The sequence below is a fragment of the Hemicordylus capensis genome, chromosome 2 (genome assembly GCF_027244095.1).
Source record: "Hemicordylus capensis ecotype Gifberg chromosome 2, rHemCap1.1.pri, whole genome shotgun sequence".
NCBI classification, from domain to species: domain Eukaryota; kingdom Metazoa; phylum Chordata; class Lepidosauria; order Squamata; family Cordylidae; genus Hemicordylus; species Hemicordylus capensis.
In genome coordinates, this window is record NC_069658.1 from 323,151,753 (window position 1) to 323,169,730 (window position 17,978).

Genomic DNA, 17,978 nt, shown 5'->3' on the forward strand with positions numbered 1-17,978 from the left:
TGTGGCAAGGGCTGTTGCCAGGCACAAACCACACCTCCTCCAATAGGTTCTGAGTTCCTTCGAAGAAGTGTGAGTGGCTGGGCAGCTTGGCCGCCTCCCCCACTCCAGCACCAGATCCTCCACCCTCCAGGAACAGCCTCTCGGTGTTTCTAATGAGTCTGATGCCTGCAAAAAGCATCTTTCCTTCCCTTTCTCTGTCCCTTCCCTCATCAGCAGCAAGGAACCGAATGTAAAGAGATGTTCTTATTTGCTGCCTTACATCTGTGGGATTCCGTTCTTCTGGAATTTTTGCCAGAGCCTGAGCTTCTTTGGGGTGTGCTGTGTGATCACTCTCTTTCATGCTTAACAATAATATTTGTATAATTTCAAGTGACCAGAATGGTTTTGCATTGACCTTTGGGGGATGGGGCTGTAGCTCAGTGGTAAAGCATCTGCCCTGCATGTAGAAGGTCCCAGGTTCAATCCCTGGCATCTCTAGGGAGGGCAGGGTGCTTTCCAGATGGCAACTTAAAATTGCTTTGCTACATACAGGCTTGGTGTGCCTTCGTACGATCTGAGTTTTGACAGCATCTTGCATATGGGAACGGCAAGGCGCCGTTCCCACCGCCTGTATTTGGATGTTATCTTGATGTTTCAGGTTTAAAGTATTGTATGTGTGTGAGAAAATAGTCACTGATTTTCTTAGTTCTGAGAACAGTTTGCAGGCTTGCTTCGTCTTTCCGAGGTGTCATGTGCAGGGGCTTATCAATGGGTATATCTTAATATCTGCCCCTCAGCTTTTGAAATCAGCCTTAAAAAAAATTCCCCACTGTTCTTGCACAAAAAAACCCAGCCTCTGTGATCAGCTTTTTAAAGATGTACTCTTGCACAACAGTACCAGTGGTACCTTCTTTGGTTGTAATCGGCCTATTTTATTTTATTTGCAAGAGCCCAGGGCTCTTGTGCAAATTCACTGGGGTGGGGGAGTGGAGGAAAAGCTGTCATACCATCCAACCCCTCTACCTCTTCTCTCTCTCTCTCTCTCACACACACAGGGAGGGAAGCACCCTGTGTACAAGTCCAGGGGCAAGGGGTTACTTCCTCTCTGCCTCCTTTGTCTCGCTCTCTCCCCTCCAAGCTTCAGTGCGGGATGAAGTGGTGTAAAATCTGATAGCTCACCCTAACCGGCTTCAGAAATATGACATGCTTTGAAGCCTGTTAGGGTTAGCCATCGGATTTTACACCACTTCCTCCCGCACTCAGGTTCTCAGTCTGGAAAGCACCCTGGAAAAGTCTTCTGTCTGAAACCTTAGAGGTTTCAGACAGAGCTGCTAAGCTAGATGGGCCAATGGTCTGACTCAGTAAAGGGCTATGGGAAACTCTGGCATTTTTTAATTTTTTACAAATGAACTCTCTCCCAGACCTGTAGGTTTGTGGTGAATGATCAAAAAGGTGTGTGGATCCATTTGGGGCTGTGCAGTTCTTTCCCTGGAAATGCTCTTTGCTGCACTTGGCGTGTGTGAATGGTCCAGAAGGTGTGTGGTGTAAAATGTTTTTCTAAAAATCCTCTGTGTTGCACTTGGTTTGTATGAATGGCCTTGCCCCCGAGATGCCCCTCCCAGACACACACACCCCACTTGTGTTCCTTATTTGGGCAATGGAATGTTGGCAACCCTACTTGGACAGGAAAGCAGATGGGAAGGTTTGACCTAATCCAAAAAAACCAGTGAGGTCACACATGAACTCATGCCACTTCTAGGGAGGTCTGTGGGGAAGGAAGGTGCTCACCTGCCTTCCCTAGCAGATGAGCGGTGGCATCTTTGCCTTCGCTGTACGAACACGAGTGTCAGTGCAGCGAAGGCAAAATCTGAGAGCAGGAGAACTTCCTCCTCCCACATCCCAGAGTGCCCTGTGCCACATTTGGCTTGCTGTCAGAAATGGTGGCAGGCCAGGGCAGGGGGGAGCTATTTACCCAGGGGCAATCATGCACACGATCGCCTACTGAGGTAAAATGAACCACTGGTTCATTTTAACTCAGTAAAACCCTGGGTAAAGGAAAACAGGGCTACCACATTCTGGAGCAGCCGGGAATGGAGGGCTCCCAGCGATCCAGATGACGTGAGCTGCCTGTGTTACTCCAGGCAGCTCGTGTCGTGTGAATAGCCTTAGTATATTCTAAGTGGAATCTGGCCCATTTTCTCTCAATACATTTGAAAATGTAAAGCAAATGTCCTTAATAAGGTAGGTAAACTACTATCATTAATTACCTTACCTCTGTATGTCTTTAATGTATATACCACAATCCTTGCTCCCCTAACAATGTTCTTTGCCACCCCTTTGCTCCTCCAGACTAGTAGTTCCACAATTGCCCCAGTTTCCAACTCCTATAATTCATCCTCCCCGAGGTCTGTTCAGCCATGCACTGAGAAGACACCACAGGGACAATACTTGGCAAGCAACTTAAGCACAGAATTCTCTGAGTGAAATTACTCAACCACTTACTACATGGCAATCACTTAAGAATATGTCTATGACTGCATGGAGAGTCAGTAGATTGTAATTTCTGGCCATTAGGTGAGCCAAAGGTTATCCTGTCTCACCTGCCTATATTTCCAAACAGTTGCAGAAGTCTGGCAATGTTTTGGACATCCTGTGGCCTGGGACTATGGATGGTAATCTCTCCTCTCACCATATGGAATATTATAAACTGTGTCCACCACAACCCAATTGTTGTGGTGGACACAGTTTACGTGTTTCCATCTTCTGTAACCACAATTCAGCTCAGAAAGTATAAAACACAGGGCACTTATCGTTCACCATCCTTCCCAAAGCACTTGCCTCCCTGCACTTGCCTCCCTCTCATCCATACTTCTGGTGACATCTTTTGGGAGGCTGTTTACAGTAGGAAGGAAGATTTATTACAAATCCAGGCTCCTGGATTTTTAGAGCTGCCTAAGAGGGCCTCTTCAGGGGAGAGGAGCCCACAGCCTGTTCCAAGTTCCTGTATTTAAAAGACCAAGCTAATGTGAAGAAATGAATGAGATAAATGTAGTCCAAGGAGTAAGTAAAAACTTACTGCTAGGGCTGAGGATTAAAAAAGGGAAGGCTGCGGACAGAACTCCCATATAAAAACAAACACAATTACTCTTATTACTGAGGAATACCATACCTTGGAGAAAAGAAATGTTGTCTATCAGTGCTATCATGTAATCTGTGAAGGTGAGACACATGTCTGAAAACCATGCAGGAAATGCACGCAAGAGCCTCAGCCACCCAGCTCCTAGCTGGGCATACCTAGTTCATGTTTTCAGATACACACACTTCCACTTCAAACCCAATAAATAGCAATTGCCTCAGAACCACAGAGGATTTTTCACATAACATGATCTGAAGCTGTTAGAGGTTGTTGATTTTTACCCACAATAGGTAAGAGCACTAAGGAATGAGCACACACTCCAGTTACAGAGTAGGTAGCAGAGGATGGTTTGCATATTGCAGCTATTTAGAGAAACACATGGAGATCCTCGTATGACTAACCACTAAACATTTATTGGTTAAATGCTCTTAGATAGGAAAGACCTATATCTAATCTAAAGGACTACATAATGGATAGGTAAGGAGAGAGAGAGATGTTTCCATCTGCTCTTTAGGAAGAAAGGAAGGCTTGTGACTCAGCACAGGAAGTGCTGCAGAGTCAGTTCAGGGGTCATAGAGTAGGGACAGATAGGGAGACCCTTACTCACTGTCTCTACTCCCAATGCCCCTAGTGGTCATTAGGATGGTGCAAAAGGTCAATGCACTGAAAGTTCATCTCCAACAGAAGCAGCCCAAAGACCCTTGAAGTGTTCTTTTCCCGGGGTTATAGCCAAGCAATAGGAAAGCAAAGAAGAAATGCACCAGACAACTTTGCAGACACCATTATTTTATGAGCCACTTGAAACAGTCCACAGATCAGAACATAGTATTTAAACATACAGATCCTGTGTCTTATGGACAACAATAGTTGGTACTTTCCTACTTCTACACATGAGTATTTGTAACCCATCGCCATAATCAGCTTTGCCAGGATAATAGACTCCTAAGATGCTTCAGGACTCCAGAGTTGTCAAGAAGGTAATCTTAGTAGTAGTATGTTTATTGCGGTCACAGACCAGATTAACAAACAATAACAATTAATAGCGTTAATAACACTATTAGCGTCTTAGTTTCCAGTGGCTGGATTAAATTAGTAATTAAATATATTTTCTCCCAAAATAACCCACCTACAACCTAGATATGTGACCAAGCTCCACCTCCACCCTATGTGCCCGATCAAACCAGCAAAAGCATGCATGTCCAAAGGCCAGGCTAGTAGCCCATCTGGTCCCACCCTGCTGAGCAGGGTTCCCTGTAACACAGAGTCCCAGATGTTGGTGACTACAGCTCCCACAACCCCCAGCCAATGGCCATTGCAACTGGGGATTATGTGAGTTGTAGTCAACAACATCTGGGAATCCTTGTTACAGGGAACACTGCTCCTGAGAGCCAAAATGTGTAGTGCAACAGAGTACACTGTGCAGTTGAGAAGTGAGGAACTGAGGCATGATGGTCCACTCTGGGGGACCTCATACAGTGTAGAGGATGTCTTTCTTTTCCAGTTCTTCTCAAGCACCCCTGTTGTTCCCAAGGGTGGGGAAGGCTTGAAAGGAGGTGGCCTCAGAACATCCCAGAAGAGGGTAAGTGGAAGCCTACTTGTACTGGTTTGGGGAGCAGCAGGGCTCACTTGAACTCTTGCTGCTGAAGGGACATGTGGCAATCTCCATACTATGTCTTGTCTTATCTATGTAGATGTGACCAGGATGGTGTAGTGGTTAGATTGTTGGACTAGGAAAACCCGAGTTCAAATCCCTGTTCAACCATGAAACTCATTGAGTGACACTGGTCCAGTCACTTTTTTTCAGCCTTACCTTTCTCACAGGGTTGTTGTGAGGCTAAACATGACCATGTACACTGCTCTGGGTTCCTTGAAGGAAGATGTAATTATGTGTAATTAAGAATTATTCCCTTCAGCTTCTAGCTCATTGCCAGACACCGAGGGCCATACTGATAACCCAAGAAGTCCATGTCATTTGGCAAGGGTGGGGGAGGAGGATGGACATTCCAATTTCATATCAAAGGTCATAAGAAAAGATGCATAAAATGATTTCTGTCTTTTATATTATTTGGTAAGAAACTGAGACTTGCTCTCCAAGGAAAGCCAGGTTGCAGCACTGGGGAGATGGCTTAGGATGTTCTCTCATCCCATTTCTGTGACATACCTAAATAACGGCCGCTCAGAACAACGGAAGAGGAGCACATTTCTCCACACCCGTTTATAGCTTTGAAGCTGTATGTGGGTAGAAATCTTGAAAAGGACATCACTGCCCAAGCCATACCTAGCATGGGTCCAGCCCACTAGTCTCCTGATCTCCCAGCAACCAAGTCTAAAAAGTAGCCTGAGAAAATGCCCACAGGTTCTTGGAACTTTCAGAGGCGGCAGAGAGGTGCATTGAGGGGGAGGCATTCTAGGGAGGGCAACAGCCAGGCAGGGACAACATGTGCCAGAGAGAGGGCACTGCCTCTAAGGACGTGAAACAGCACGAAATGGTTAAAGGAGACCATCTCAAAACCCAAGCCATAATTTCAAGTAATTCCATCTGAAAAGCTTTGACAAGAAACAGATAACAGGGAAGGATTCCCTCTTCTCCCCTCCCCCGCCTCCAACGCTCATTAAAATACTTTCCTGGGACCCTGACAAAGCCTCCTACGCCACTGCTGCTATTGCAATTAGAGCAGGAAGCGGCGGGGGGGTACAGATAAGGGGTGGGGGAGGCTTTTTGATGAAAAGAAAATACTGTACAGCTTCCATGTTTCAAACCAGGGAGGGAGGGAGACTTAATGAGGAGTAGGTATAGAGCTGGGCTTTTAAGAGAAACGATGGAGCTTTGCAGATGGAAAGCATGGCCCTGAAATGCACTGATCATCTACCGCTGAAAGCCTGGGGATTATAGGCTCCCTATAGACAACCGTGTGGTCTTTCAAACATTACTTGGTTTCGTTTTCTTTTAAAGAGCTTTCCATTTTGAAAATTACTTTGGACATTGCCACTCTCTTAGCTCGGAGAGTTAGCAAAGTCCGCTGTGGAATTTGTAAAACAGTTGCAGTAAAATAATGCAGTAAAATAACTCTTCTGCTCCCTCTTACTCCACTTATGTCCACAATTGGTCTCTCTTCTTGTTCTGGACAGACACCTCCAGCACAAGCATGAGCTTCAGAGTTCAGCATCCCTCCTCAGACTGCCAGCAGGAAAAGAGTTGGGGAGGTAGGCAGGGGACTGAGATGGTGGCATGTTTCACCTAAGAATGTGATGAAGACCACCCACTGATTTCACAAATACTATAGTATGGTCAGCGTGTATTGACCTCAGCCAGATTTGAGTTGAGGACCTGGAGGCGAAAAGCCTCTTCATTCAAATCCTATCTTTCTATGTAACATGCCTTTTCATTGAATTGACTACTCACCACAGTGATCAAGTGGATAATGTTTGCTAGAGTCAGTGCTGTGTATCTGACCACACACAATGCTCCATATTCTACTACAGTCCTAGCCCACATACACCTCTTTCTGCACCTCTTGGGCATTTATTACACACTACAACATATTTGCAATGTATCCGCTGAGTTGAGTTAATGTGTCTGGGTCTGTCTGGAGATGGGGAGACAGGGGGTGTATTCACTGATTATGGGGCAGTTATTCCAGTGGTGGTGAGGAATAGGGATGTGCACGGAACCAGTTCAGAGAACCGGCGTTCCACCAGTTCATTGGTGGCAGGGGTGATGCTTTAAGAGCGGGGAGGGTGCACTTAGGAACATAGGAAACTGCCATATACAGAGTCAAACCATTGGTCTATCTAGCTCAGTATTGTCTTCACAGACTGGCAGCGGCTTCTCCAAGGTTGCAGGCGGGAATCTCTTTCAGCCCTATCTTGGAGAAGCCAGGGAGGGAACTTGAAAACTTCTGCTCTTCCCAGAGCGGCTTCATCCCCTGAGGGGAATATCTTGCAGTGCCCACACATCAAGTCTCCCATTCAGATGCAGCCAGGGCAGACCCTGCTTAGCTATGGGAACAAGTCATGCTTGCTACCACAAGACCAGCTCTCCTCTCCTAAGCTTACTCCTCCCACCGCTTTCCCCCCGCTGGCGTCCTTCAATAAGACAGCTGATTGGGGCGGCAGCGTACCTCCCTGCCATCCCATTGGCCCCATTGGCTGGATATGGCTGGAAGTCCCCAACGTGCTGGCATGTACACCCTCCCCTGCTCTTAAAGCAGCAACCCTGCTGCCTTCAAACCACCCTGCCGTGGTTCTGTGCACATACCTAGTGAGGAAAAGAAGTAACATTGACAGGTCAGCAGGCCGTTGCAGGGGAAGGGAAATCAGAACCTGAATTGCTGTCTCCCCTTCTGGTTGTCCTACCAGCTCTTTGAGCATGGAAAGCAATGCCAACCACCCATAGAGCCTCGTCTTGCTCCTTTGTAATGCCAGGTCAGTCCAGAATAAACCTGAAATCATCCATGTTTTGATTCTGGATGAAGGGGCCGATCTGGTATGTATTAAGGAGACTTGGTTGGGGGAGCCTGGGGGCCCAGTCTGGTCCCGGCTTCTCTCTCCAGGGTACTCTGTTGAGGTGCAGGGGAGGGGAAGTGGGCAGGGAGGTGGAGTGGCTGTGGTCTACAAGAACAATATCTCCCTTGCCAGGGTCCCTGTTGAAGTGTCTGACCATATTGAATGTGTGTACCTAAGTTTGGGGACCAGGGATAGACTGGGACTTCTGTTGGTGTACCCATCACCCTGCTGCCCAACTGAGTCCCTAACTGAATTGGTGGACTTGGTGTCAGGCTTGGCGTTGGAGCTTCCCAGGTTTGAGGTGCTGGGGGACCTCAATGTTCACTTTGGGATCAATTTGTCCTGGGTGGCTCAGGAGTTCATACCGGCCATGACAACTATGGGCCTATCCCAGGTGGTCTTGGGACGGACAAATATTGCTGGTCACATGCTTGATCAGGTCTTTCACTCTGATCAGGGTGGTGTTCCGTGAGTGGGGACTCTGGTGATTTCCCCATTGTCATGGACAGACCACCGTCTGGTTAAGGTTGGACTCACGACCACATCCCACCTCTGCAGGGGCAGAGGACCCATTAGGATGGTCCACCTGAGAAGGTTACTGGATCCAATAAGATTCCAAGAAGCCTTGGAGGGATTTAGTGTTGGCTCTGCTGGTGACCCTGTCGACACTCTGGTGGAGAATTTGAATAATCAACTCACCAGGGCAGTGGACACAATCACTCCTAAGCATCCTCTCTGACCTGCTTCGAAACTGGCCCCTTGGTATATGGAAGAACTGCGGGGGCTGAAGCAGCAAGGTAGATGACTAGAGCGCAAGTGGAGGAAGACTCAACTCTAATCTGACAGATTATTACATAGAGAGCATTTGAAGATCTATGCTCAGGTGATATGTGCGGCAAAGAAGCGATTCTTTTCCTCCCATATTGCGTCTGCAAGTTCACGTCCAGTGGAGTTGTTCAGGGTCGTGAAGGGGCTAATGTGCACCCCTTCCCCCTTGAATTAGTACTTAGAACCAACAATTACTTGCTGTGATGTTTTTAATGAGTTCTTTGTGGACAAAATGTCTTGTATTTGGGCCGACTTAGATTCAAACTCCACAGTTGTTAGAGTCTGATGATGAGGTGTCCAGCAGCTCCTCTTATGTGATGACCTTGGATCAGTTTCAGTTCATGACCCCTGAGGATGTGGACAAGTTGCTTGGAATGGTGTGGCCTGCCAGCTGCCCTCTTGATCCCTGCCCGACTTGGCTTATACTATCTGGCAGAGAGGCTGTTGTAGAGGGCCTGATAGAGATTATAAATGCTTCTCTGAGGGAGGCAGGATGCTACCTTGTTTTAAGGAGGCAATCATTAGACTGCTTCTGAAGAAGTCTGCCTTGGATCCCTCTGAGTTAAACAATTACAGGCCTGTCTCCAACCTTCCATGATTGGGCCTCCCAGCTCCAGGCAGTCTTGGAGGAAACTGATTATCTAAACCCATTTCAAATTGGCTTTCAGGAAGGCTATGGGGTGGAGACTGCCTTGGTCGGCCTGATGGATGATATTAAATTGGGAATTGACAGAGGGAGTGTGACTCTGTTGATCCTTTTGGATCTCTCGGCAGCTTTCGATACTATTGACCATAGTATCCTTCTGGAACTTCTGAGGTTACTGGGGGTGGGAGGCACTGCTTTGCAGTGGTTCCACTCCTACCTCATGGGCTGATTCCAGATGGTGTCTCTTGGAGACTGTTGTTCTTCAAAATCTGAACTTCCATATGGAAAACAGTGGTATATCTGCTGGTAACCTCTAGGCTGGAATACTGCAATGTGCTCTATGTGGGGCTGCCTTTGTATTTAGTCCAGAAACTGCAGTTGATTCAAGACGTGGCAGCCAGCTTGGTCTCTGGGTAATCTAGGAGAGACAATATTACTCCTGTGACCATATTACTCCATATTACTCCAGGCTGCTGATACATTTCTGGGCAAAATACAAGGCGCTGGTCATTACCTATAAATCCCTAAACAGCTTAGGCCCTGGGTATTTAAGAGAACATCTTCTTCGCCATGAGCCCCACCACTGGCTAAGATCATCTGGAGAGGTTCATCTGAGACTACCGCCAACTCATCTGGCGGCTACTTAGGAACGGGCCTTCTCCATTGTGGCCTCTGGACTTTGGAATGTGCTCCCTGTTGAAATAAGAGCCTCCCCATCTCTGGCAACTTTTAGAAAGGCACTGAAGACACATTTATTCACCCAGGCTTTTAATTAGATTTATAGTTCTAAGTTCTAATACTGGGTTTTAAATATTTTTAATCTTTTAAAATGATTTTAATTGTAAACTGCCTAGAGACCCAAGTTTTGGGTGCTATAGAAATATTTTGAATAAATACAATAAGTGCCCCTCCATATTGCCTGTGTTTCCACATCATGTCGCTGCGTTGTCAGCAGGGTGACATTCACATTTCCCATGCCTTGATTCAAATTTTAATGATGCATTTTTGCCCTACAACGTGCACTGCAGGGAAGTAGCTGTATTTTTTACCTTGTAGGGAGCATTTTCTCGCATTTTATGCGTTGTAGCATCTTGCAGTATGAACAGTTCTTTGTCCTCCCCCCACCTATGCTTGCTGCCTCTTCCTGCTCACTGCAGGGAGAGAAACAGGCAGGGAAAAATCTTGGCTTTCCCCTCCTTTCCTCCCCAGAGATCCCAAACCACACACCTCCCTCCTCCTCTGCTTGCTTCCAACATAACTTGAGCTTGTCAACACAGAAGGGGAGGGGAGAGCAGCTGAGCAGATTTCTGACTCCAACCCTTTCTCGTGTACTTTTTACTGAAGAGGAAGCCCATTGAACTCAATCATGTATTTCTGTGCAATCCCACTTGCTTAAGAGCTTCCCCATCTCTTACAACTTTTACAAAGGCAGCCAAGACACATTTGTTCACCCAGGCTTTTAACTAATTTAACACTTTACATTTTAAATTGTTGTAATGTTTTAACCTTTTTATTTGTTGCAAACTACCCAGTGACTTGCTTTTTGGGTGGTATGCAAATATGTTAAATAAATAAATAATCAATACTGCAAGGCAAAGGGCAGAGAGAGAGGTCACTTACTTAAAAGGAAGCCCATTGAACTGAATCATGATTCATTTACTTCTGTGCAATCCCATAGCCCTCACTCGCCTCTCCGCCTCCCCTCCGCCTCTTTCCTCCTATTTATTTATTTATTTCTCTGGAGGCACGCTGCCACCATCCTCCCTCCTCAGGAGAAGGCCCAACAGGAGGGAAGCAGCAAGCGCGACAGCAGAGAGGAGAAAGGTGCCCCACTGCCACCTCAAGGCTCCCTGGCCCTAGCGAGGCTTTGCCTGGGGCACCGACTGAGGAGGAGCAGCAGAGGCTGCTGCTGCTGCTACGGCCGCCCCAGTAGCCCCAGTGGGGGAGCTGAGTGGCGGCTGGCTGCCGCCACCATGGAAGAGAGGCCCACCCAGGCGCGCCAGTTCCTCTCTTTCCTCCTTCTAGGCTCACCACAGGACCCACTTTTGCTCCCCCATTAAAAAAATTTTGGCCACCAGCTTACAATGAAGCATTCAACAACCCTTTACTCTTGTTTTGTAACCATTGCACTATTCCACCACAGTTTGCAATGCATTGCAAATCTCGTAGTCCAGAAAATGCCCAGACGATCTTCACCACTGAGCTATCCCCACTTTTAACTATTCCAGCATCTACACGCTAGTGTCCTTTGCTTGTCTCCTGTTTATGACATCTGGGAACTATTTTATTTTTATAACCCTTGCAATGAACTGTTTTTAGTCTTCCAGATAGGAAACAGCGAGGAGCTGCATCCATTTCCCTGCAGCATTCTCTTTCATGGGGCAAATTCTGCCCCCAAAGAGGTGATCAGAACAGTTTTGTTCAAAAGTAATGATAGAGACAACACTTCACTATGATCTCTGTTCACAATTTCTTCAGGCCTTTGTAGTGCTTCATAAAACCTGTTGGACAGGAGATGACAAAGGGGCAAGAGAAATGAGTGTGTATCTCATGGGAAGCAATGCTTCTGTCCTAAAACCTTCAACTTAAAAAAAGGGAGGGGGAGATTGTTAATTTCCAGTTGTTAATGGCATTTGTGACAGACAGAGCAAGATGGCTGAGAATGCACACTGCACAGTCCAAGCAGAGATGAGACCCTGTTTGGTTCAGCATTGTCTTGTCCTGGCTCCAACTCTAAATCCGGCAATGTGAATGGCAAGAAGCTTTTTCAGTTGGACACATCACATGTATCAGGAATTTGAATTGTTGTGCTAAATGTCAAGCCATGTGTTAGACAGGTGACGGGTGTCTGTTTCATCCCATACAATGGAATCCCTATGTAAAGAGCACTGAAGAATGTATGACTTTGGATGAGGATTGTGTTGCTTTTGATACATGGGCTCAGTCTTCAGACACACGTATTTGTCTTCTCTATCTATACTTTTCCTTTGGGGCTATCAATGCACTCTATGCATATGATTAAATTACCTTTCTCCATGCACTGAGACAAATGGCACGTGTGCCTCACTGCCTTTCTGGGCAAGTTTCCAAGCAATTCATTAGTCAAGAGGACCTGCCAAAGCAATCAGGTCTGTTCAGAGAAACTCCTCTTTGAATTGATTTGGAAGTAATCAGTTCTCTTCGTCTCATGTGCTGCATTGTCCACTCTCTTGTTGGTTGCCCAACAACCCTCCAGCAAGGCTTCTATTGTTGGGCTTCCATGAGTCACAGGTGGGACCTAATCCACTATCAGCGAATTGTTCTATCGGTTTGATATATCAATTCTATCCCTGATTTTTTAAATCCAATTATAGAGGCTACATTCACACAATCACAAGGATCCTGGTTAAAAATTTAGTCAGGATTAGTGAGCCCATAGCTGATTGTGTGATCTCAGAATTTCAGGCAAACTTGGTCAAACCATTCCAGTTAAGCAGAATTCCTGGTTAACTGCAGCGGTTTGACCAAGACTGCCCTGAAATTCTGGGTTCACACACGATCCGTGTGTAGAGCCAAAACAGAGTCTGTGAGGAGAGTGGGTTTGACCAGTGCAGACGATCAGGCAGCACTCCCTGGACCATCCAGATGATTACTGGCTCTGTCACGGAGCCGGTTGGGGCAGCGTTCCATATGGCACCGTGCAAATGTGTGGTGCCGTGTGGGGAGCCTCCCAATGCTGGAAGGGTTGTTATAGCCTCCCAACATACCCGTGAATCACTGCGGTGTAGAGTCATGCTGTGGTGACACACAATCTTTTAACCTGGTTTTTGGGCGCTCTTGAACCCGAAACCCGGGTTAAGCGGCAGGCTTCATAAGCGGGCTTGCCGCCAAGCCGCCGGTGGGAGCTGCACAGCTCCCATTGCTGCACATGAGCAGCAGGAACCAGGCTGGGCTCCCTTAGCCCAGTTCCTGCTGCTCATAAGAATAGCCTCATAGTCAGCTCTGCTGGGCTCACTAAGCCAGATTAACTTTTAACCAGGATCCTTGTGATTGTATGAACACAGCTAGAATCCATTCATGCAAGGCTTCTGTCCCTTTAACAACTGCATGTTAATGGAAGTTCTGGGCTGTTAGAGAATGCTTGGCATCATGGCTTACTATTGAATGAGTACATTAGTTTAGTTTCCCAGATAAAAAAACAGCTATGCTCAAAACATGTTGGGATAATTTTATCACATTGTAACTGGAGTAAATATCTTTGCAGGTTTCCTTTCCATCCTGATGGTTTTCCATTCATGTGCTGGCCTTCTTCAGTTTGCTGTAATCGCCTACCACAGGATAAGCCAGTAGAAAAAGTAACACAGTGTCACTTATCAAGTATAACTCTCAGCTAAAACCTTTCCAGGTATGGTAGACCTAAACAATGATCCCTCCCTCTCACAGGCCTTGGGTACAAGACTGGTCTTGTTTGCAGGTATTCTTTACAACCTGAAGAAACTGCTTAGCAGCAACAATTAATAGGCTAGCAATTGGAAATGCAAACCCAGAAATTGGCTCCTGCAACCAACGCAGGTGTCAAATCTGTCCCCATATCTACTCAAGAAACATTATTACAGGACCAAAAAGCATCAGTCATACTACAAAAGTCACTGTCACCCACTTGTCTTCTAATGTAACCATAATAGAAGTGTATTTCCAGAATTGTAATCCCACTTTCCATTAAAATTCAAATCGGTGGAGATATGCCATCAGCTGCCAGCAATGCCCTTCTGCCATACATGTAGGTCAAACATGTCAACTGCTGCTTCTGAAGAGTGCCGTGGCTCACTTAGAAGTTGGCAGCAGCCCTGGGGCACAGCATTATGGCTCTGTAATGCTACACATCATGTTAGCCACTGTTTTTTTGAGGCTGCACACAGTTTCAAGAGGGAGGCAAAATCAGAGCTCAGCAGTTCTTCCGTCTCACATGACCTTTCCATGGTCTTCCAGGGAACTTTCAGGCCCTGGCTGATTCCCAGCTGTGACCTACCTAAACTTCCAGTTTAACCGGCATCTCGATGCAGAGATGTGATTAATGTCCAACTAGATGTTCTAACAATATTCCCTGCTTAAATCTGCCGAGGTAGAGTTTCTGTATTATGACAGTTTCTACACATCTGAATTTGCTTTGTGTGCTCAACAATTCAGCCAGTGCAGTGTCTGTGAGAGAAGGGAGTAGTATGGATGGTGCCAGAGCACTAGAAGAGGTCACCCAAAGAGCCAAAATAATAAAGCTATCTTGTGTTATAAGGCAGTGGCTTACGATGTCTGTTCCTAGGAACCTTATAGTTCCTTGGAAACCGATCACATTTTCTCAGTGAGAAGACTGATAATTGCAAATGAACTGCCTGGAAGATAGCTTTTTCACTGTTACTGGCTTACCAATCTCCCCCTGCAATGCACAACTATAAGGTACAGTCAAGTGGCAGGTAGGCCAAATATACCAGGCAGTCCCCTAGGATGCTCCCCAAATTCTTTTGAAATCTGCAGAAATTTTTATAGCAAATATGTGGGGGTTCCCTAGCTGACAAACATATGTGGGGAGGGATTCCTGCAGGTGGAAAGTTTGATCTCCACTGCCATAGGGGAATCATTTGCTATCTCTCATATTTATTTTAATTATGAAAATATTTATACCTGCCTTTCCATGGCAAAATTCTTAAGGCAGTGTACAATGGCAGAATTTTGAACATCAGTTAATAGATAAAACAACAATAAAAAGTAGTTGTAGCAACAGAGAATAATTCCACAGTCCACATTAAATGAACCAAAGAGCTTTCTTAGAAAGTCAAGTCTTAGCCATGTGCTGACTGGACAAAAGATCTCTTTGGGGAAGGTGTTCTGCAATATAGGCACTGCAGTCCAGACAGCCCACTCTCCTGTACCCCTCCACCATATTTCAGATGTTGGCGGGGCTGTCAACGAGGCCTCTGAACAGATTCATACAAGACCCCCATCCCGAGCCGTAAGTGTTACCAAGCTGCCTGGATCTCTCTGGATATCGCCAGACGCTAGTTGTGGATGCTACACTATCCAATTCCTCAACAAGCAGCAGAGTTTTGTTTTTTTCTTTGAGGGCTCCTGAGCTTGAAAATCCCCTCCCCTTGAATGTTTGGAAGGCTGTCTCCTCTCTTTCTGACGAGGAATAAATAATCCCTGAAGGTACATTGAAAATAGAATAAGCAAGTTATTCTTCCTATTGTTTGTTTGTGGGTTTGGTTTGTTTTGTTTTGTTGCTTATTTTGGTACTTGGGTTTGTTTTAAATTGCCCTGCTATTGCTCTTTGGCTAGGCTCCTTGACTCCTTTTGGATTTGTTTTGTCCAGCCTGAACTATTTTAATTGTGCATTGTTTTTAACGTGTTTTCTTGAAAATCCCCTTGGGAACTGTTATGGTTGAAAGGCAATCTATGAAAATTTAATTTGAATTTATTTTATTTAAAACATTAATATCCCACCCCTCCAGTACAATATTGCTTGGGTGCCTTGCAACAATGAAACTAATATAAAATTTAAATAAAACAGAGTGTAGAATAAAAATCAATTAAAACAAACCCAATTAAATATAAAAACCCATCAGGCTATAGTTAAAAGACTTTTAAAAGCCTCTCTAAACAGGTGGGTTTTAAGATCTTTTTTTAAAAAATCCTAAGGGAGGGATCATGGCGAAGTTCCATTGGAATTAAAGAATTCTGCTGCATCAGAAACTGCTTCCATATGTAAAAGGGATTTTATCTAATGATCACAGCAAGCTACCTAATCACTGAGAGGCTCTCATGTACCAGTGCAGCAATCTAATAACATGTCATGTTATAGTACTTATTTAGTTCAATGTTCTGCTGTCTTTTTTGACGGTGATTTACAAACACAAGTTGCTCTAAAAAGTGTCACTTATATCCAAGCAGCAATTGGTTGATTATTGGTTAACCACCGATGAACTGGTCCATTGAAACCGCCCAGTCTTTGATCAGCCACTGCATGACTGCTAGAGGCATTTGCACTCTTGCCTTTACCCCACAGCTCCCACAATGGGCGAGAAGCTCAACAAGTGAAGAGATCTCCAAGTGCTATTCACACACCCAGCCTGGCACACTAGGAAAGGGCCCCTAGGAAATCGGCTTCAGAGGAAAGAGATGAGTAGAGGAAAGGGGCCTGGAGAAGGAGAGTAGATTGTTTCTTTTCATTTCTGCCATCTCATCCAGAGAAAAGTGACAGCTGCTGCTTCTTGACCTGCAGCTGCTGTATTCCTCTCTCTTTACTATAAAGGGGGAAAGGGCAAACCATCCACACAATGCCAGGGTTTCCTTCTCGGATGTCCCTAAAGGGTTGTATCTTATTCAAAAGCAGCAAGGACCCATAGGAAGAAAGCTGGTCTTCTGGCAGCAAGCATGAATTGTCCCCTTTGCTAAGCAGGGCCTACCCTGGCTGGTCTGCATTTGAATAGGAGACTGTATGTGAGCGCTGTAAGATGATGTAAGATCCCTTAGGGGATGGGGATGGTCTGAGAAGAGTGCTTGCAGGCAGAAGGCTCCAAGTTCCCTCCCTGGCTTCCCCAAGATAGGACAAGATTTATTTTTTATTTTTTTATAGGACAAGATTTTTTTATTGAACTAACAAACTACCAAAGCATACAGTTCGTTCCCCAAGATAGGGCTGAGAGAGATTCCTGCCTGCAACCTTGGAGAAGCCGCTGCCAGTCTGTGTAGACAATACTGAGCGAGATGGCCCAATGGTCTGACTCAGTATATGGCAGCTTCCTATGTTTCCTATGATATGTTGACACGGGATATTTCTAGTACTGCTCCCACACAGTACACCCTATGACAGTTATGTCCCTTATGTTTGGGACTTTGGTCTGGCCACGAAGGCCAATCAAATGTGTGTGCAATGCACATACAGCAGCACTGTCACATGAATAAATGCATGCATGCATACATACATACATACAGGAGACATAAATGCATGCATACATACATACATACATTCCAGCTACAAAACTCCTGTTTCTCACACACTCATCTCAGGCCCCGTCTTTGCAGGTGAATTGTCAAATCAAAAGGTAAAGTTGTGCCGTGTTGACTCCTGGCACCCACAAAGCCCTGTGGTTGTCTTTGGTAGAATACAGGAGGGGTTTACCATTGCCATCTCCCGCACAGTTGAGATGATGCCTTTCAGCATCTTCCTATACCGCTGCTGCCTGATATAGGTGTTTCCCATAGTCTGGGAAACATACCAGCGGGGATTTGAACCAGCAACCTCTTGCTCCCTAGGCAAGTTACTTCCCCAGTGCACCATTAGGTGGCTTGTCAAAGTGCCATTAAAAGCAAAACCCATTAAGACCCAGAGTTCACTTTATTTAGCAGAGTTCACTTTAGCAGAACGTACTGATAGACCAGAGGCAGGCAGAAAAGTAAATCTGGAACTACTGGTAGATCTCTGGGAAATGTTCAGGGTTTCTGACTCTCAACAGTTGCAAGCTTAAAAACAATTATTTGCCATGGCAGGCCCTGTGCTTAGTTGTTTGTGTCTTAGCCTCAGTGTTCCTCACCTGGAAAATATGTGCAAAGTATTAACTGGTTGCCTTTACTAGGTCCTTATGCAACTCAGCTGGACAGGTTTGGGTTGGAATCTCTGATCCATAGTAGAGCAATAGATACTGTAGATGGATCTCATTTGCATCACTCATCAGACCACAGCAGCAACAACAAAATTACACAACATAGAATAGAAGCAGAATAGTGGCCCACATAAAAATTAAGAAACTGCAAGTTAAATTGCAGAATCCACCCGCAACAAGCCGCAGCATTTTCCTTCAGGAAATTTCCTCTAACATTGTAGATGGAAAACAAGCAGCCTTTGCAATTACA

At 45.6% G+C, this 17,978-nt stretch overlaps 1 protein-coding gene across 10 annotated transcripts in view; it reads left to right on the forward strand.

Moving 5' to 3' along the window:
- Positions 1-17,978, forward strand: part of LOC128341821 (semaphorin-3D-like) — a 76,441-nt gene that overhangs the window by 6,475 nt on the left and 51,988 nt on the right. For 6 of the 10 annotated variants that reach the window (XM_053288387.1, XM_053288382.1, XM_053288383.1 and 3 more), the window contains exon 2: positions 13,339-13,479. The exons of 2 other annotated variants lie outside the window; for them this stretch is intronic. The gene's annotated coding sequence lies outside the window, so the exon portion shown is untranslated. Of the gene's footprint in view, positions 1-4,616; positions 4,695-13,338; positions 13,480-17,978 lie in introns of all 10 variants that reach the window. 2 more of the 10 variants (XM_053288384.1, XM_053288388.1) reach the window with 2 other exon arrangements.